The following is a 21,133-nucleotide window of genomic DNA, read 5'->3' as shown; positions in this document are numbered from 1 at the left end:
ACATCAGGGACAGCTATGTTTAAAGGTGGAGAGTGAGGAGCAGACAGAGAGGGCAAAGTCTAGTCTCCTCATCCCTACTTCAGCCAGAGCTGGTCTGTTTTCTTGTTCTAAATAATAGGCTGCTGAATAAGATTTCATTTGTTAAAAAGTGGTCAGGGAATGAGCGGAGGTCTCACTACTTAAAAAAATAAAAACAATTACCCTGGATAAGCTCTAAGGTCTATGGTCCCTTCTGGCTCTAAAATTTATTTGAATGTACCCAATTCTAACAAAGAGAAAATTTTCCAGTATCTAAAGCTAAGTACCACAGTTGTCTGATAGAGATGGGACATTTGAATCACTCTTCTTGCCTGAGATTACCCATTTGTTATAGGAATTAAGTCATATGAAAATAGGAAGAGAAAGATAACAACTGGCCTTAAGGAGTGGGAAGTCAGTTAAGTTTTAAATATGAATCCAGGAAATGTTTTATTAAACAGCTAAGGCATTTACCGGCTTAGACTAAAGAATAAGCCTGCTCTAAATCCCACTAACCTCATGAGTATTCCATTTATCTAAGAAAGCCACAGAAGCACATTCCAAGAAAGTTTCTTGCTGTTCTACACTGAGAGAGCAAAAATAACACAGGGTTTTACCCACAAGTATTATTAATCATAATAAACAATAGTTACTGTTTATCAAGAATTAAACGTGTGCCAGGAACTGGGTTAAGATTTTTATGAGTATTCACTCACTTAATCCTCACAACAATCTCAAAGCAGGTACTCTTAGGCACTCAATGAATATTTGTTGAAAGAATATCATAAGACTAAGCACGGTTAACTTGCCCAAGGTTATCTAGCTGGATAAGTAGTCAGTCTGGGATTCAATCCTGGGGCTCTCCAACTCCAATACTAGTATCCTTAATCACTATACTTTCATTAATTCACTGCATCTTAATAGTGGATGGAGTAGATACTGTAGTATAACCCACCCAACTCCCTCTTTTTTCCCCCAGCTGGCAGAAGCGTAGGCTATTAATGGCTCACAGCCGAGTGTCTCCTTGGATAGTCTCCTCTGCCAAAGGGATCTGCCAAACGTTACTTCCCTTCCTCTGGGAAGTCTGTAACCAGTAATGGGTAGATGCAAAGATACAAATGCCCAGCCCCTTTTGTCAGTTCAGAACTCCTTCAAAGGCCCATTCACTTCCAGAGCTCCCAAATCAACCTCTCACTCTGCTCTATCCTGTTTTTCTAAGTACCTCCTGAGACCACTCCCATTAAATGTCCCACACATGTCTTCTTTCCAAGGTTTGTGTCCCAAGAACCCAACGAAGACAGTGACATCAGCAGAAATCTGCTTCAGCCACTCATTCTATTCACTTCATAATCAGCAAATATTCACTGAACTCCAGGAATGTATGAGATTTTTTCTTTTAAGTATTTCCTGTTCAAAACATTTGTGTATTTTCTAATGGGTTATCTTGCTTTAAATTTTACAGGCATTATTTTATGTATTCTGAGTACTAACCTTATATTAGTTATACACATTACATATCTATTTTTCCTGTCTGTGTCTTGCCTTTTAACTCTAAGTTATCTTTTGTTATGCAGAAGTCCTTATTTTTGGACTGTCAAATGTATGAATCTTTTATGGGTCTTTCATGCTTATACTTCATGTGTCTTGTCCAGCAAAGACTTCTTTACCAAAAATCAGAGAAATGCAGATTAAGCATCAATGAGATCTAATTTCACAGCGCTCACATTGCCAAAACTTTAAAAATTTGGTGATCACAAGGGCACATAGGAGTGTGCAGAAGCAGGAACACCCCTACCCTGCCAGGAGGAATGTAAATGGGTACAATCGCAGAGCACTTTAGCAAAGTTGAATGAAGCTAAAGATGGTCACTCCCCTAATACTGAAATTCCACTTTTAGGTGTAAGCCCTACAGGAACTCACACTTAGGTATGAGGAAGCGTAGAATTTTGGAAGAGCAAAAAATTGGAAACAACATAAATGTCCATCAATGGGAAACAGATAAATAATTTGTGGAATATTCATACAGTGAAATGACTTATAGCCATTAGATAAAATCAACATGGAAAGAATATGTAAAACAAAACAATTGCAAAATTATAATTTTTATATTAAATTTATAAACCTAAAAAGTAATAAAGTGTATTTTGGGGTATATAAATATGTAGTATAAACATATGTATGGTAATATAAACACTGAAATCACAATATTTTCTCTGGGAGAAAAGGAGAGAGGGAGGAGAATGGAATTAGGTACCTGGAAGCCTCTACTATCTCAGTGAAGATTTATTTCCTAAATTAAGTTTAAAAAGAAAAACCTGAAGCAAATACAGCATAACATTTGATAAAGGGATTTGATAAAACTGAATGGTAGGTACACGCTGTTCACCATATTATTCCCAAATCTTGCCTGTCTGAAATACTGTACAATAAAAAGTCCTTAAGTGAAGAAAAAGGAAAAAAAATATTTACTATAGTTCAGAATTCAATTCAGATAGGCTTCTTGGTTTTATTTTAGAGAGATTTTGAAGGATCACAATGGTTTGATAGAAGATACAGAATGTATATATCAAGGAAACATAAAAAATTTAAAAACTAGCTAAGGAGTTTTTACTAAATTTGCTTAGCAAATAAGACTCTCCAGGCTCTTGTGCAGGGGAGTGATATGAATGCTTTTGTCCTCTGGAAAGATGAGTCTGGCCAGGTGGTATAGTATGGTTGGAGCAGGGAGCAAGAGGAGGTGAGGAGTTAAAAAGATCCTTCTGGTAGGCAGCCATGAGCCTTCTAGGAGGCAGCAGCAATGGGAAGGGAAGCAAACAAGAGGCTTTGCACGGTGATATTCTACCTCACATTTAAAATTAAGTAATTAATCTTAAATCAAGCAAATGAAGCCAGAAGAGGGAAGCAAAAAGTCAAAACTGGTTCTGAATACAGGTGCCTGGGTAATTATGGAAGCTGGCATGATTAGCCAAGCAGAGATCTCAGAAATAAGAGCTGTTTGTGGGAGATTCTGATTTTGATTCTGGTTTTAAATTTGTTGCCTTTGAGGTGCTGATAGGATGTTCAGGTAGAGAAAACAAGATGCCAGTTGAAGACGGGAGTCTGGAGTTTGGTGAAAAGACATTAGAAGGGTGGTTTGGGCAGTCAACTGCAGAGAGGTGAGAGGTGAAGACATGAGAATGCTTTTAAGAGCTTAAAAGAAAGTGGAAGAGGAGAAGAGAGAAACTTGGGGACCACCATGTACTCTTTTAAGCTCCTCCTTCTCCTTGGCCCTGCACAGTGGGCCTGTCCTCCACATCTCCTGGCCAGGGCAGGAAAATAAATGAAGGCCTCAGATATTGGCCTGTTCCCTCTGTTCCCATCACCGGCTCTATTCTGCATCATGAGAGCCTGGGGGTGTGTCTGTGAATATCCCATCTCTCATCTCTCATGTTTAAACTCTATCCTCCCAATAACACACACACACACACACACACACACACACACACACACACACACACACATGCACGCATGCACACTCACTCACTCACACACACACACACCAGCCACCTCTCAGGAGGACAGATGAAGAATGAGGCCTTTATGGTCTCTGGAAGAAGTATTAGGATAATTGGGGTAGGAAGTCTCTGGGTTCTGGATACCAAGTTCATTAAGGGGTTGGGCATGAGCTCTGGGTAAATATTCTTTAACTCCCCAAATATTTTGGCCCATTGGTTAGAGGCAAAGCAGAGAAGGGTCTGAACAGCATCCTCTAAAGCAGAACAGGGGCCTGATTGCCCAAGTCTAAGGGTAGTTGTGCTCCATCACCAGAGCAGAGCCCAATTCATAGACTGGTCCTGAGCAACGTCTCATACAATTTTCAACCTTTCCATTCCCACCTGAGTCACCAGGAACATGGGGTGGACTCTGGTTGGAGAGGAGGAAAAGGGTAGAGATTCCAGGACACCAGTAACTCATTAACTCTCTGTACTTTTCTATCAGCAAAGGAGAATGAATATCTGTTGATCATTCACTCAAGGCAGAGAGACTTACCTCCTCTCAGAGCCATTGCTAGACCCAAGCCAGTTCTCCCCAAGTTTCCATGGGAAGCCCCAACCTACTCTAAATCAGCAAGTTCCTGAACTTCGACATGAACCTGCAGACTACACAAGACAAGCTGGAGGTCTCAGTGCTAGCCAGGCTAATGTGAGCAACAAAAGCAACAACAGTATTTAAAAACATGAGGTCAGTAGTAATAATAGTAGTACTTATTATTGATTGAATAAGCTTTTAGACTGTAGCAAGAAAAATTGCACCTCAGAGGAAAACAGAAAAACATTTTGTATCCCATCACGAGTCTTCCTAAAAAAATAAAACTACTGACCTCAAAAAGTATGTAAAAAACAAAATAAAAATATACTAAGCTTCTTCCCAAGAGTTATTTGGGGCCCAAGATACTAAAATTCTAATCTTTCTGTGCTGATGAAATGAAATACTTTCTCCTATCATCTTTCAAGTTTGTGCTGCAATAGTAAGATACAGTATCTTACATTTCGAAGCTATGAGAAATGTGTTGGCAAAGATGCTTTAATACAGATTAGTCCACATTATAAATCAGGGCTGCTTAAATACACAAGAAACAGAGATGGCAATACAAGTAATTTTACGATTTTGCTATACACAGTAGTAAGAAAAACAGGAAATAGGTGTTTATTAGCAGTTCCAAATATACCAGCCAAAATACAACTCCCCATGGAGTCTAAGTTATTCAAAATATAGCGAAGAACAGAATTCCTAAGATTATAAAAGGGTAATTAATCACAAGCAGTGTTCACAGACCAGTGATTTGGAAACCACCTTCTTATTGAGGATCTGGATCAAGAACAAACTTCAAAGCAAAATTAATTGATCTCAGATTCACTGCATCTGGTCAATAAACCCTCCCCCAAAAAGTCACTTTAAACACACTCAAAATCTATCTTTTTTCTTTAATGATTCTATATACTGTACATTAAATAGGCTTTTTTTTACCTAACTTGGTTAGCCAGCCGATCATAAGCTATTTGCACGAAGAATGCCACCTCTTACTGATAGTCTATAAATTGCACTCAAAGGTCAGGCACATTGTTTAGGCTTTTTCATAAGAACACAGGCTTATCATGAAGCCAGATTCACAAACCAAGAGGACCCACTTGCTTGGACATTTAACATGATGTAGCTTTCAAAAATCTGTCTCTGAGTGAATTCTTTAAATATACATCCCGACCTTTTCTGAATTAGGACAAAGGGCTTGTCATTTTAGTGACAATGATTCAAAAATATATATTTCAGATACATGAAATGTAAGTATACTTCAGTTTTTGCAGTAGTAATGTAAGGGTTTTAAATGAACATTCTGATCTGATTTGGGGAATTAAATGATTAAGAATCTCAAGAATCTTAGGAACTTCCGGCAATAATGATTACCTATAAGAGTGACCATAAAAATTCTGTGAAACAGTGTCTCCCCTATAAACTAAAGAAGTTTGATATTTGGCTAAGCTACCTCAAAAACTCATTAGGATGAACGTTAATGACTTAATTATTTGTGAAGCACCATTAGGTCCTCTGATGAAAACTACTTTGAAAGCGCAAAGAACTAATGAATTAAACAATTTGTCATGGAAATGGAAGAAAGTAAGGAAACCTATGTGTGTCTTTAATTGGAATGGTCTACAGACATCTTATTTCAGTCTACATGCTCTTCTGAGTGTAGGCTTACTAAGAAGGAGAAGGAAGGCGAGCTCTTTGAAAACAACTCTATCAAGTAAGAAATTAGCAATAGTCTATTTAGAAACAAATTAGCTCTTGTGATCCAATCTGAACAAGACTATCATACTGCTCCCTGATTTTTTTTAAAGTCCATCTTCATAGAAAGCCAGGCTACAAGCTTGTTGTCAGTTGGACTTCACTGTTCTTGGGGTTGGTTGGCCCGTCACAATCAGTATGAGAAAGAGAGAAAAGGTAAGGGGAAGAGAGAAAAGAAGAGAGGGTGGGGAGGGAGGGAAGGAGAGAATAACGTGTTGACATAATTCTCCCTCCTCTATTCAGATAGGCAGTAGGCAGTGTGTCAGGATGACTGGCTATATATTCACACATAGTATCTATTCCACCAGGGTAAATAGGGAGGTAGCAGCTTCCCATGTGACTAAGTTCTGGACAATGAAATGTGACAGAAGCAAAGATTGCCACTCCTAGGCCTGGCTCTAAGGCAGGGCAATCAATTCTCTCTCTTTGCTTATTCCAGCAGAGGACCCTAAAGCAACCCTAAGGGACAGCAGAAGCCCTGAAGGGGAAGAGCTGGATCCGAGAATCCATGCTTGGAGAAGAGTTCTACAGAAGCCACCTTCTGAGCACCCCGTGGACTTTGCTTACACACACAAAAAACAAACTTTTACTGTGTAAAGCCACCGAGGTTTGGGGTTTATTTGTTATAGCATTAGGTAGCCTACCATATCTAATACAGACTAATAAAGATAAACTCATTAAAATCAGTTCTCATTGGCCAATCAACTCTAGGCTCTGAGGCATCTGGATAAGTTGGGAAAAAGCCTTTCTCATTCCTTCCCTTGTTTTTCTGGCAGGCCAAGCTTCCTGCTGACCAGCTCAACCAGTGGTGGCAGTCAGAGCCATAACCTCTTTCTGGAACTTCTGAAATAAAGAAGGTCACAGATGTTCTCTGCAGGTCACACCCTGAAAATTTGCTTTGTCCTGACTGGAGTAGAAAGTCTATTTTCTCTTATTCCCAGAGTGATATCAGGCCTCAGTTCTCCACCCCGCCTCACAACTTATAATTAAATATATTTGGGTCAGGTACTGTTGCTTATTGTGATCATTCTCAGAGTATGGCCTCATTGGTACCCCCATTAATCACCAGGTAGAAAGACACACCTCACAAAAGTATTTCAAAGTTGTTCCATTAATTTGGATGGATTGAGCACAAACAGTAACCCTAAAGATTTCTAGCATCCTGCAGCTAAAGAAAGGACTCCAGGTGCCTGCTAAGAAAAGACAATCGAAGGCCAAAGAGAGGCCCTAACAATGAGAGACTTAGAGAGCACCTAACAAGTGTGCCTACAACCACACAGTCTAGTACATGCTATAAGTGATGTAAACCAAGAGTTAATAAATACAGACTGAAAAGAACTGTTTCAAAATCATTTTCTTCAAGTTGTTTTCCCCAATATAGTCCTCTTTGTTTCCATCTACGTTAGAACTATAAACTAGCAGACTTGGGTTGCATCTGGCCCACAGATATGTTTGTTTGGTCCTCCCAGTGTTTTAAAAATAGTGATAGCAACATTTTTAAAATGAAATTTTTAAAAATGAGATTTCACACAGAAGTCTAGATTCCAGCTCCCCATGAAAAATCAGAAGATTGAGCAATACTGGATGTATGTTTCCCCTATGGCAATGATAAGCTGCAGCTTCTTGCGACGAGGGGCCCATGCTGTCCACTTGGCTGGCTCAAGCACCACCCATGACACTGGCTACTCAACTCATTTGTGTTTCTTTCTCATCTGCCCTGTAAGGCTTTTGGCTTACTCTTTGGACAATATTTTTATTAGTTTATGCAACATAATTTTTTTCATGGCCGGCTATATCCTAAGCACTGCTTGTTGATGCATCTGAAGAACAGGGCCCGGGAAGGAAAGGATGTTCTTTTACCACATGCCGAGCACACAGCAGGGAAAGGGAGGAAAGCAGCTGGTCCTCCACCATGGCACTAGGTGACTAAGGTAAATAAGCTCAGTGTCACCAGTGAAGGATTCTTATCAAAGGGAAGAGTATTGAACTTGTGGCCCAAACTTGCTCTTGCAAGATGAATGGGAGGCCCCTTCTGTGCTCTCCCTGCGGCTGCCTGAGGTAAATCCCTGTTACCTCAGCAGGTGTTTGTGTGGGGAGGGAACTTCTGGAAGAACAGTAAACATCTGCAGCCTGACCCAAGCCTTGGCTCTCCTGCTGTTTCCCACTTTAGAGTGTCCATTAAACAAATAATATGTGATAAGGTGTCACAAGGTGGCACAGTGGATTCGTAGATCTGGGCTGACCTTTCTGCTACTGATTAACGCAGTCTCTGGATTTGTTTTTAGTTTGTTTTTGGTTAATATACCTTATGCATTCTTTTTTTATCCTCTTTTATTTCTTATTCTCTTCCTTTTTCTCTTCGACCTTTTTCTCTTTATTATTAAGTGGTCTTCAGCTTCTGAATATAGTATTTCAGAGTACAAGAGTTCTTATTTGTACTGACAACTGTTTCAGTGCTAAACATTGGAATTTCAGGAAGATAGGAATCTTGTCTGCCTGGCCCTAGCCTGACTTAAATAAATGCTAAATAAACATCTGCTGTATAGATAAGTGGAAAACCTGAAGACCTACTGGAGTATCATCGTGAGAAGGGTATACTTCTCATCATTTGGAAATGCGTGAGAGCATTTCCTTTCCTCACTGTACATTCTAAAATACAAGCACTTGGAGATTTCACCCATCCTGGGATACTCCCATGAGGCTCTAAATTTACGGTCTCCTTTTGCCCCAGCCATTACCAAAACGTCAGTAGAAATTCACCTAGAATCTGGTGTCGTGTCTGAGCTTCAGCACATTCAATGAGACAGACAAAAATCACCTGGGGCAAGTGAGGGCCGGCACCTGCTCCTCACAACAACCTGGAAGTCCAAAAGTCTTTTCTGTCAACTTCATCCAAGGAAAAAATGGAATTCGAGGGAGACTGGGTCTGTGTCTGAGTATAACTTACTCCTCTGGATTAAATCGAACGTCCTCTCTCTGCCCTCTCACCTCGAATTGTGTTTTTATTAAGTGCATACTTCCAAAGAAATAGTTGACTTCTTTGCCTTTATTTTAGTGGTTTATATAATGCCAAGCTAGAGGGAGGGAGGTGAACTAACTTGACCTCAGGCATCATGTGACAGATATTGCTTTGGTTCAATTGTTGTCTGGGAGGGATTGGGGGTTGGGTGTGACATAATAATATTAACCAAAACAATGGCCATTTAGTTTATATAGTCTTTCTTCCTGTGATTTCAAAGCAAATTTCAGGCCTAATACAAATGACATCAAAAAAGAATAAGCTAAAGACTTGGCAGCTGCAGCTTGCAGGATAATTCACTTATCCATTCAGCAAGCATTCACCAAGCACCCACCACCCTGGGGATGTGGTGGTGGACAAGAGAGTCACAATCCTAGCCTGCTCGGAGCTCATTATGCTGTGTTCTTCCTGGTGATATTAATTTCCCCAGTCAAATAGTACGAGTTGGGTACACATGAAACAGCCATCTACATTCTTCAGTAAGCATTTCCGGTTTCCTCTTCACAGGGTTAGTCAGAGAGTCTGGATCTCAGCTCAATGAAGGCATGGTTTTTTGGTCTTTTTTTTTTTTTTTAATTAGTTTCTTTAAAAAAAAATTTCCAGGAACAAATAGACAATTAGTCAGTAATACTTACTGGGGATGAGAAGGGCCCACCGGGAGAGGGGTTAAATATTTATATCAATCTTTCTATCACAAGGCACTGAGCCAGGAACTGAACAATTCATGCTTTGAACACTGAAGCCACTTTGAGAGGAACCTTCTGGAACCTCTCTCTGTCCAATGCAGTTACCTCACTTCCCTAGAATGTCTGATCATTTTCTTTTCCTGGCATCCTTTTCATACGAGCACCTTCCAGCCAAGTCAATTTAAAAAAATTATTTGCCATCTTTGAATGAATCCTGAGAACCATTCAGTGTTAACGTTAAGCACAGTGGAGCAGCAAATGTTTCAAGCAGGTAGGCTGAGAAACAAGGAAGTAAGGGTTATCCATTAAGAGCGGGTTCAGAAATGGGAGGGACGTGGTTACTTTGAGATGAAACTCATTTACACGAATCAAAACAAAAATCTGCTAAATGCATCTGGGAAGAAAATAAGATGTGAAAGGCAGAGAAGGACACAGAGAACAATAAAGGTCTTTGGGAGTGTTTTGCTTTTTCTGTTAGTTGAAAGAGTATAAGTATGTAAAAATGTATAACTCAAAACCCCCAAGACTTGGTTACCTTTAAGTTCAAATGATCCTTCAAAAAATTTTGCAGAGATTGTCTAAGGATTTATGCCTGTGCTCCACAGGGAACAAAAGTTTTCAAACTGCTATATAAACAAATGAAATATTTGTTCGGTATTTTCTTCCATGGATGTTGTGCGGACACCTCTCTTAACCGTACTCCCCTCCCCAACCCCCACCCTCCATGTTTCTGTTTCTTTGGAATTCTGCAGCCAAAAATCAAGAATCTCAGGAGTTTCACTTCTGGTCTGTAAGTGGTAGAATAACGAAATCATTTGAGAAACAGCAATCACTTTTCAGGGCTTCTCTAAGTTTTTTACCTATTATAGTTAGAAAAAAAGGATCCCAATAGCTCATGAGATCCAAATATTTTGCCTTCTTCACTCCTGTTTTACTCAAAGATGCATACTAAGAATCACAAAAAAACCATCACTTTCTTAAATACCAAAAATTTGTTTTCAATCTTCAACCTTCATTACGACATAACCTATATAAAAGGCAGGCAAGTCAAAGACATTCCAGAGGAAAAGTTAGCCCTGCACTTTTAATTATCTTCCGGTATTTCCTCTTTTCCTTAAAAGGCTTAAATAAACTTACCATGTTTAATTTTTCTCGTCTTTCTCAAAATTATTACTACAGCTTTTTTAAATTGGGTAACACAATTTCTGTTCCCAGTTAACTAATGTCCTCTGTGTCATCCAAATTCAACAAGGAATAAATAGTATTGCTCTGAACAAAACCTTTTACAATAGATTGAATTTCATCTAAAAGCATGTAATTCTGCATTGTCAAAAGCGGTTCCTAATCTTTATATATAGGAACTTACAAAGCAAGGAATTTAAAGCCATCAGATTAAGCAAAAAATGTGAATGAAGAACTACAAGGTTCTGCTCAGATGACACACGGAAAGCTCTGTAATGTCTTCTAATTTAATCATTGCCATGGGTGGGAAAATTTATGAAATATGCCTAATAAGTCTTGCAGGTCATTATTTACTGAAATACTACACTGAATGGTTATTTCTTTTTAAATACTAATAACCTAGAAAGTCTGGCCTCATTCAGCAAGAGGGTCAGCGCAGAGGCATCTGATTAGTGTCAAAAATGACTGCTTCTCTTTAGTAAAGGAATTTCCTAAAGGAAACATAATTCACAATGACAAATGTCGGCATTTTTAGAATTACAAACATTACCTACAACTTGAATTCAGGCTATGAACCCACTGGACAAAGTTCAGTACTTGTTTAGGAGCTAATGGGTTTGAGTTCCAGTTTAAAAAAATATGTAAGTATGTATGTAAATATATAAAGAGCAACATATCAAAAGTCTTTAACACTCGGAATAAAAGACAGACGTAACAGTCATGATAACAAGACTGCTTCCTTACCATAACCTGCAGTTTAAAGTTGTCTACCAGTATATTTCTGAACTGTATCTTTCTTTCAGCTAAAATTTCATGAAAATTGTTAACAGAAATAACTGTTAGGGAAATGTCTGATGTTGGCAAGTAAAATGTTTCCATCCTAATTACTTACTCATTAAGCATGTAAAATCAATTTTTTAGCTGCTTTTATTTTGAGGAACTTAAAAGTGTCTATCTCCATCTCACAGTGACAAACTTGCCATTAATATAATCACATGGCTTAACCTGGCTTGCTTCACATCTTTTGCTTAAACGAAAACCAAAAATAAGAAAATTGCCTTATACCACTACTTATATCTGTATAATTAACTTATTAGTAGATCTTCTTGAAGAAAGAAACCCTTTGAAGTTCTCTTCAAGCATCTTTAGAGTTATCTGAGTGTCGAAGCATTCTATTTACGATCTCCCTAATTTTAAGAGTGCATAGTATGTACATATCTGACATGTATAGGCTGTCTCTTAGTCTAAATATGTTCCTCCAATACAGGATTACTGAGTACATTCCCTGAAACTGTGGATATAATAAATTATATGGTTCAGAAAATTTTATGCTCTTTTTTCCTTAAATGACAAAAAATTTAAAATAGTCAAAAATATGAAATATTAGCAAACAAAATGTTTCTGTTTTTATTATACATTTGTTACTTCTAATTATTACTTAGGCTAAAAAATACCTATGAATGATATATTTTGTGCTCATATATTAATAATTTTTTTACTTATCGTACAGTTTCAAAACTATTTTAATGAAATTTTTCAACCAGAAAGGAATTTGGAGTCTGAAAGATAGCTCAAAATATTTACATCTGCAACAATATGAAGGGAAATTTTTAATTCTTAAAGCTCAAAAAACTATTGTAAATGAAATGAGAAACATATATACTGTACATTTAACTTGTTCTCACAGGTGTGCTTTCTTAATGTTAAAATACCCGTGTGAATTTTCAGTTTCCCATAATGTAATGGGAGACAATAAATTCTGAAGTTACCCCATTTGCCTTCAGCCCTAACCACAGAAGAAGTAACCTCTTGTCTATTTAGATTTTCTGAGTATACCCATGTCCTTCTGTGTGTCATACCAAAGCAAAGGTTTGTGTTGCGAGCCAGAGCTTATTGCAAGATCAAAGCTCTGGGCCACTCACAATAAAATAAGAGGGTAAAGCCCAAAGAATCAAAGAAACAAAGGAAACGTTTAGGAGATAAGGATCAGTCTCAGATATGACATTTCATCCAGATCAGATCCTGTGCAGAAGTTCAATTCAAAGTTCATAAGACAAAAATACAAAGCAATATACTTTAAGACTAGGTTGATTCTCTTTATCTGCATGTCACCGATTTTCTTTCTATTTTTAGAATCAGATAATGTTCTTCACTGGATAATTGAACATGTCTCATCTTTAAAAATCCTGTGTGCATATAGGGTTGTGTGTATAGGTAAGATTACCTTTTCATTAAATACCTCCAACCTAAATCTTATAAAAGGGTGTGATTTAGCATTCCTAAAAAAGGTAAAAAACAAGAATTTAATGAAAATATCATTCTCTGGAATTAATCTCTTGGATTAATACTAATGGAAGTCTTTACAAAATGTTAGATTTTTTTTAAGATAAATACAAAAATGACATATAAGTAAATAAAGTACTTACTTTATTTAAATAAGTAAAATTAAAATTTCCATGGGAAATAAAATAAAGACAAATATGCTTTAGAAAGGCATTTCAAATACTGTGTTATATAAATTGCTTAAATGGTTTACTAAATGTGAAACACAATTTCAAAGTATGTCAATTCTGTTATAGAAAATAGATGTTTTTAGAATATATAATTTTGATTATTTTAGTGTATACACAAACATTAAAATATTCTAAGCTCTATACAACAAAAAGTCATTTAACAAAATTTGGAAAGAATTTTCTATTATTACTTTTTTTTCCAGATTTAATATAGCTTTATCAAACAGACTACCTCGGCTGTCATCTTATATAAGTAAATCAACTTGCAAAGTTAAAAATGTTTAAAAGATACATATAGATTATTTTAATGTATTTTTAAAATGTTAAATTTTATAACAATTTATGATTTTAAAAATTTGAGGCTGATAACAAAATAACATTTATAATTATTCAAATACAATTCTTCTACATGGTCGCACAACTAAAATTAAATTATGTAAATTTAACTAAATTTATGCAATAATAAATAAATTTATTGCATAAATTACATAATTTATTTATTTAATAAATTATGTAAATTGTTTTAATGTCGGGTATTAGTACAGCATTTCTATGCCCAATGAAGCTTAAAAAAAAGAAATCAAAGAATTCTAATCTAAAATCAATATATGCTGGTCCCAAAACTATAGGCATAAAATTATATTTCAGCTTAGAATCTGTAAATGTGTGACCTTAGAAATTCTGATAAGCATTTTACAAATTCCTCTTTGGTAGCTCTGACATTTTATCAGTTTTAAAGTGAAAACTTTTATGTAAAACCTGGTGTCCTCTGAATCGCCAACACCATCACGGTATTGATCACAGCTATTGTCTCCTGAGCATCCAGGACTTGCCATGCACTGTGTGATGAGGGCTTTACACTGGTAAGCTCTAATCTATAGCACAAACCTGAAGGGTAGTAACATTGTGCCCAGTGTACAGATGAAATAAACTAAGCCCCAGAGAGCTCAGGTGATTTCTGAGAGTTACATGCTCGTCATTGGCAGAGCCCCAGCCTTTCTGATTCAAAAGGAATTTCTCTTTCTCCATAACTTCACTACTTGTGGGTAAAAGAGTCTATGTAGCTCTATGAGCATAAAGAATATAAGAGTTTCTCTTCGAATATTCTTGTTTCCTCTTAGACTAATAATAATTTTTAAAATAAAATAAAAGCAGAGCTATAGCGGAGCCTGACAGTAAAGATAAGAATCCATGTCAAATTTACGGCCAAAACATTTAGTATAACTATTTGCAAGGCTTTTTTATATGTAATTAGAAGGTTAACCAAACTCTCAGGAAGCTCGTAACTGTATTAAGATAACCTCTTACAAAGTCTCACCAAGTAAAACATGCACATACAGAAAGTTGCCAAAAAAATAAAAAGTACAAAAACCAAATAGAGTTCAAATGCTTCATTTGATTAAGAGTTTTCTTAACTAAATGGAATGTTTCCTTCGATTTTCTCTTTGGATTCTAAAGCTATATTATGAAATTGCTTTTCAATTCCCCATACAGTGATTATTTAATCATGCCTTTACCAGCTGTGAACATAGCTTCTCTCCTGATAACAGTTTATTTTTAAAGGAAATTGTCTTTGAAGAAAATATTTTCATATTATGCAGCAAAATAAGAGTTGAATGGAAGAAACCAAAACAAAGATTACAAAAAGAATGAGTTCTAGTTGGCCTGTGGGGAAAAAAGAGGATAGGACTACATAAAGATAAAACAAAACCAGCCACTCACGTGAGAGGAAACAATTGGCTTGTTCCACATAAACAAAACAGACTGGCAACCCCTTTTTCCTATGTTCCACAGGGTGTTTTGATATCCTTTAGACACAGTCAAATATCTAGACTCTCCTGTCTTCTGTCTTTGACTAGTTCTCTCTCAGACTCTAAACACTGCTTTGAGTATGTGAGGTGTTGCAAGTAAACTTCAAATCTTACACATTGTTCAAAACCTTCACTTTTAGACATGTAAATAAGAGAGGGATCTCAACCTCGGAGAGATACCAACAGAGATAAGGTGTAGAGGGACCTCCTCAGGCAGCCAAGGGAAGGAAAAGAAGAGAAAAAAAATCACTCTTTCTCCTGTTCCTGAGTCCAGACTCACTAGAACCATACAATAGAGAGGGGAAAAATGTTAGGATAAAAAGGCATTAATCAAGAAGAAGATGAGACCTCAATATCAAGGAATACAGGAAAGGAAATTTTGCCAAGGCTGTAAGGCAGGGTTTCAACCTCAGCACTGTTGACATTTTGGACTAGATAATTCTTTGTCGTGGGCACTGCCTTGCGCATTGTAGAATGTTTAGCAGCATCCCTTGGCTTTAGGCACCAGATATCATTAGCACCCGCCGCCCACCACTCACCCCACCGTCTTGACAACTAAATCTGTCTCCAGACATTGTCAGATGTCTCCTGGCCAAAACACCCCAGATAAGAACCACTGGTATAAGAGGAATCTTTGCAGGAAGGTTCAGAACCAACCAAAAATCAGTTAACAGCATTTCCACAATACCCTCAACCTTGCCCGAGGAGACAGTCTCATTTTTATTCAATATTTATTAAGAATCTATTTTGTTGCAGTTTCTGTGCTGGATGCTGGGGATTCTGAATTGGAAAAGACACTGTCCTTGCCTTCAAAGAAACTAGAATTTAGAGAGATAGAAGAGGTAGTAAATGCAATAGGCAATGCTGTAAAGTGTGAGAAATAATGTAATCAGTGGGGAAATTGAAAATGTTAACTGATAAATGGCTAGTGTCAAAGTGTTGGAACAAAGTCCAGGAGTCCCCCTGGTGCAGGCAGTAACGTTTTAATTGCTGGATCACTAGGAGGTGCTGGGGGTCCCTGGGTCCTGTGGAAGTATTTAGCTATTTAACAACCTATCTGGTTGTACTAAAGCATACAGCCTGGAGATCCTGCCTGGGATACGACAGAGGCAAAAAGAAGGAGAGAGGGGAAAGAATGGCTTGGAGATTAGAGATAATGCTTAGGCTGGATCTCAAAAGGTAAGCATCTGCCTGGTGGACCGAAAGATGAAGAGAAGAAAAACAATACATACAGAAATATGGAGGTAAGACTCAGGGAATGCAGAGACTACCATAAGGGGTCTGATGTGACAGAGTCACAGATTGTAGGTTATAGAGAGGGCAAAGGTGGAGCTGGAGAGGTAGGCAAAGCATAAATATCTTGAATGGGCTTTATCCTATAGGTGCTGGAAAACTGCTGAACAGTTTTAAGTGAAGGAGTAACAAGATTATTATGACAAGAGTTTGGCAAATAAATTGAAGAATCAAGGATGGGTTTCAATAAGAACAGAGAGGGGAGATCTGTATGAAACTCTGAACTAAGCACAAAAAGGATATTAGAAGGTAAAAGCAACAGGAATGAGTGTCCAGTTTCTTATAGGAAGTAAGAGTTATTATAGAAAGAAAAGAACAAATCTATTAATACATAATTCCTTACATGTGTCCTCACTGTGCTACTTCAGAAAGCTACAAATTTATAACTACAAAATTGTGACACCTGGAAAAAAAAATCATATCTACATCAAATATGCTACAATTACAAACCTAGCAGTTCAAAATGGTGACTGCTGTATATAAAATTTTGGAAACTGAAAACATTTCAGAACACATGTTAAGTTATACTAAAGAACCTAAGCACTTGAAGATATAGGGCCAGATTTTGCTTCATTATTTAGATTTAAATTATCATCTCTTTATGGAGGTTCCTCAAAAAATTAGAAATAGAATTACCATACGATTCAGCAATCTCCCTTCTGGGTATCTACTCCCAAAATTTGAAAACACTTATTCATAAAGATATATGCACCCCAATGTTCATAGCAGCATTATGAACAGTGGCCGAGACATAGAAACAAATAAAGAGTCTCTTGATAAGTAATTAGATAAAGAAGCTGTGGTACATATATACAATGGACTATTACTCAGCCATAAGAAAAGATGAAATACTGCCATTTGTGACAACATGGGTGAATTTTGAGATTATCATGTTAAGCAAAATAAGTCAGACAGAAAAAATTGAGAACCACGTGATTTGACTCATATGTGGGATATAAAACTGAAAAAAACAAATGAACATGACAAACAAGCAAGAGACTCATGGACACAGACAATAGTTTAGTGGTTCCCAGAGGGAAGGAGGGAGCGGGGAGATAGATAAGGGTAGAGGGGGTCAAATATATGGTAATGGAAGGAAATTTAACTTTGCACACAATGCAATACACATATGATGTATTATTGAATAGTACGCTTGAAACCTATATGATTTTATTAATCATGTTGCTCCAATAAGTTGAATATAAATAAATAAATAATCTCTAATAGTAATAATCTTCAAAGCAAGAGAGACAGACCTATTAAAGCCCTTATTATAGTCAAATTTATCTAAAAGGTAGAACTTTTAACAAAACAAAACATTAAAAAATGAAAAGCAGACCTTTTCATCAAAGGAAATAAAAACAAGCTAGGCTTCTTCCATACATTGATATTAAACTTCTTTTCCTTTTCTTTGCAAGTATCAATAGCTTAAGACAGAAACAGCATATGGGAAACCTAGAAAATCATTTACTCTCAGCAGATATGTCCAGCTGAATTACTGGAGTCCACCTTAGCAGAAGTTAAACATTAACAGGTATAAGGAGAGACTTTCATTAAAACGCTGTTTCGTAGGACTTCATCTCACAAAGAGTTAAAGTTCATGTATTTTTTTCCTTTCTTTTTTAAAATGTTAACTTGAATTTTTTTTTCAATTATGGCTGATATTCAATATTATATTAGTTTTAGGTGCACAGCACAGTGGTTAGACATTTATATACCTTACAAAGAGATCCCCCCGATAAGTCTAGTACCCACCCGTCACCATACATAGTTATTACAATATCATTGACTATATTCCCTATGCTGTAATTTATATCCCCGTGACTATTTTACATCCCCCTACTGTACAACAATTTCTTTTTCCTCCCCTATTCATTTCAGCAGCCCCGTCTTCTCCACTCTCCCTTCCCCACTTCACCCCAGCCTCACTCCAAAGAAAGAATACTCATCTCTCCCTCTTTCAGCCTGTCACAATGTATGTTGTAGCAGTCTTAGGTTATTTTGCTTCCTGTTTGAGATGTCATCATTGTGTACCTTAATCTAGAACTGGCAAACACATATTCCATATACAGCCATCACTCTTGCCTTGCCCATAGCAGTCATCGATAAACAAAAATTGTAGTACCGACTTTGAATTTTTCTCAACACAGCTTTCTAGGCAAACACTACAAATTAGTCGGGGAGGCACTTGAGGTGAAATCCAACTGCTGTCACTGTATGTGGAATCCTGGTCATGTGCTCCCCATCTCCTCTGTAGATGTAGTTACACCTTCACAACTGCTTAAAAGGTAGAGGTTTGGGATATATTAGGCAGGCTTAAAACAAACAAACAAACAAACAAACAAATGCTTTCCTTAAACTAAAGTAAAAACCCCTTACCAAACCAATTTCAAAATATGCCAGACATCTACCTATACAAACTTTCATTTCGTTCCTTTCTTCTCTTCTATATCCTGCTGTGATCTCCCCATCCTTCCCTCAGTCATGGTGCTGCTGGCCAGTGTTTCAAAAGGAAGACTGCTCTAAGAACCTAAGGAATCTATGAGACCCCGCAGCTGTTTTAAGAGACTTCCAGAACTAAGGTGAGGTCATTACTTTATCTCAGAATGACTTTTTAAGAGATTCAATGGCTTGTATCTATTTTTAAAGGACATGCAAACCCAGCGTTTCTCACCTGCTGCAGGCGTCTCCACATCCCTGGCGTCCTCTTTCGTAACTTGCTGGTTCCGTGGACACGGGGTCCTGGGCTTGCCTCCCAGTCGTGACTGGAGAAGAAGGATTGACGGTGGAAGCGGGAGCTCAACTATTCCTACTCATAATCTGGCTGTTCGTTCCTTTTAGATTCCCCTTTCAATGGAGTATGCAAGGAAGAGGAAGGAGGGCGAAAAGGCGAGGGAGAGGAAGGTGGTAGGCAGAGTGGGAGAGAAGACTAGGAAAGTGGAGGAGGGAGAGAAGAAAAGAAGAGGAAGCCGGGAAGAGGAAGAAGAAAGGGAAAAACGTGAAGCGCTACACATGGATTTTTCTCATTTAATCCTCGCAACGAACCTGGAAAATAGGCATAATAATGATTACTGTTGTTCCTTTTTTTTCCCTCCGACGGGAAACTGAGGCTTAGGAAGTTTAAGGAAGTTGCTTAGGACCTCATGGTTAGCAAGTCACAAAATAAGGATTTGAACCTAGGTGGTCTGAATCCAGAGCTTGCTATTGCTGCAAGGAGTAAAAAAAAGAAAAACAGTCTAGAGAAGGTTCAAAGAGCATTGGAGAGAGTTTAAGCATATTTGGAAGTAGGGAAACAGGTAACGCTATCCAAAAAAGTAAGAAATCAAAGGTACAAGGACTTTGGAGATCCTCTAGCCTAACTGGGTTATTTTCAGGGGCTGAAACAAGCAATAGAGGCTAAGAGATTTCTCTTTCGTCAAAATAAGAGGGAAACCTCTTTCCTAAGACCTGTCTTCATAAAGAGACCTCTAAGTAGTTGGGGTAGGTTGGGGCAGCAGAGATGGGGGCGGGTATTGGTAAGTAAAGGAAAGTGCGGGAATATGGATTGGTTATTATGGTGTTGTTGCCCTCATAGAGTTCAAGTTCTCCTCCTTTGCCTCGTGGGTGGGGGTCATGGGAGGCCCTGGGGTGGATGCATGTGGGTTCATTTAATGGCAGTGAATCAGACAATACGCCCGGTCTGACTAGCTGGGATTGCCTCTGTTGGAAGAAGCATTTTAGGGCAGGCATTCCATACAAGCGGTCATAGCTTTCTGCATTCTTGGAAGAGACCATCATTGAACAGGAACGTGGATGGCTTTGTTATGTCTTATCTCCTAATCTGCAGTTGGAGGTTTTCCTTCCTTTTGCAGGTGCTCTCATTTCCTTCATTATTTGTTTATTAGAAAATCTTGTGGCCTTCCAAAGTCATTCTTATGTGAAGGAAGGTCGAATGTGATAACATATTTGTGTTGGCCAAGAATGAGGACATAGCAAATACCGAAAGTCACATAATCATGAGTATAACTGAAAGTGGTGCTTCATGTGTAAACAAAAGCTCCCCTCCCCCCACACCGGAGGTCACCAAAAGTGTCAAAAGCACAGAGAGAAGGCTGGCGCTACAAATCTGGTTGCTTGAGTGCTGTAAAAGTTGTGGCTGGAACTATTTTTAAGGTCTAATTCAGGGACAGAATGGGTCAGACAGCATTTCTGAAGCCAAGAAGCTCTAGGCTGGACCTAGCTTTAGGCGTGGGAAATAAGTTCTCCATTCATTGACATCCCTGAAGCCTGGGGACAACAAAGCAAAACTGAGTGTGGTGGACCAGAGAATAACCTACCTTATCCATCTCTCCAAGGCTTCTGGCCAAGCACTATTTAGATGACTTTCTTATTTCTCGCACACCTTCTAAGCATTAAATAGACAGCATAAGTCCGCATTTCTATGCAGTTATAAGATCTTAACATTGTTAGAACCCAAGAATCTCAGCGTGAACATCAATTTTTATCAGTTTCACCATGAAATTTTTTTTAAAAAATTGAAATAAATTACTGTCATATGAAAGAATCCCATTCCTGAAATTCTAACCTTTTATCTATTGCTTCCAGTGCATTAAGGGTCATTCATATGAGTACTATGTTTTATAACCTGCCTTACTGCCAAATATACTTAAGATAATTGCTAAGGTCACATAAAATATGCAATATAATAAACAAAAAAGGTGGCAAAGGAAAATAAGGAGAAGGGAAAGTAAGGAACAGAGGCATAAATGGTCAGCAAGAAGGTGGCCAGTGCACAAAGTACGTGCCGTG

At 37.8% G+C, this 21,133-nt stretch overlaps 1 long non-coding RNA gene across 2 annotated transcripts in view; it reads right to left on the bottom strand.

Moving 5' to 3' along the window:
* The window catches only part of LOC120604413 (uncharacterized), a 128,854-nt gene extending 109,067 nt beyond the window's left edge, over nucleotides 1-19,787 (bottom strand). For both annotated transcript variants that reach the window (XR_005653330.1, XR_005653329.1), the window contains exon 1: nucleotides 19,020-19,787. This is a non-coding gene — a long non-coding RNA (uncharacterized LOC120604413). The remainder of the gene's footprint in view (nucleotides 1-19,019) is intronic.
* Nucleotides 19,788-21,133: the final 1,346 nt, after the last annotated feature.

This window comes from Pteropus medius, unplaced genomic scaffold, assembly GCF_902729225.1.
Source record: "Pteropus medius unplaced genomic scaffold, Ma_sr-lr_union100, whole genome shotgun sequence".
Classification (NCBI taxonomy): Eukaryota; Metazoa; Chordata; class Mammalia; order Chiroptera; family Pteropodidae; genus Pteropus; species Pteropus medius.
The sequence above is the reverse complement of the archived record's forward strand: the minus strand, read 5'-3'. Positions and strand labels throughout refer to the sequence as shown.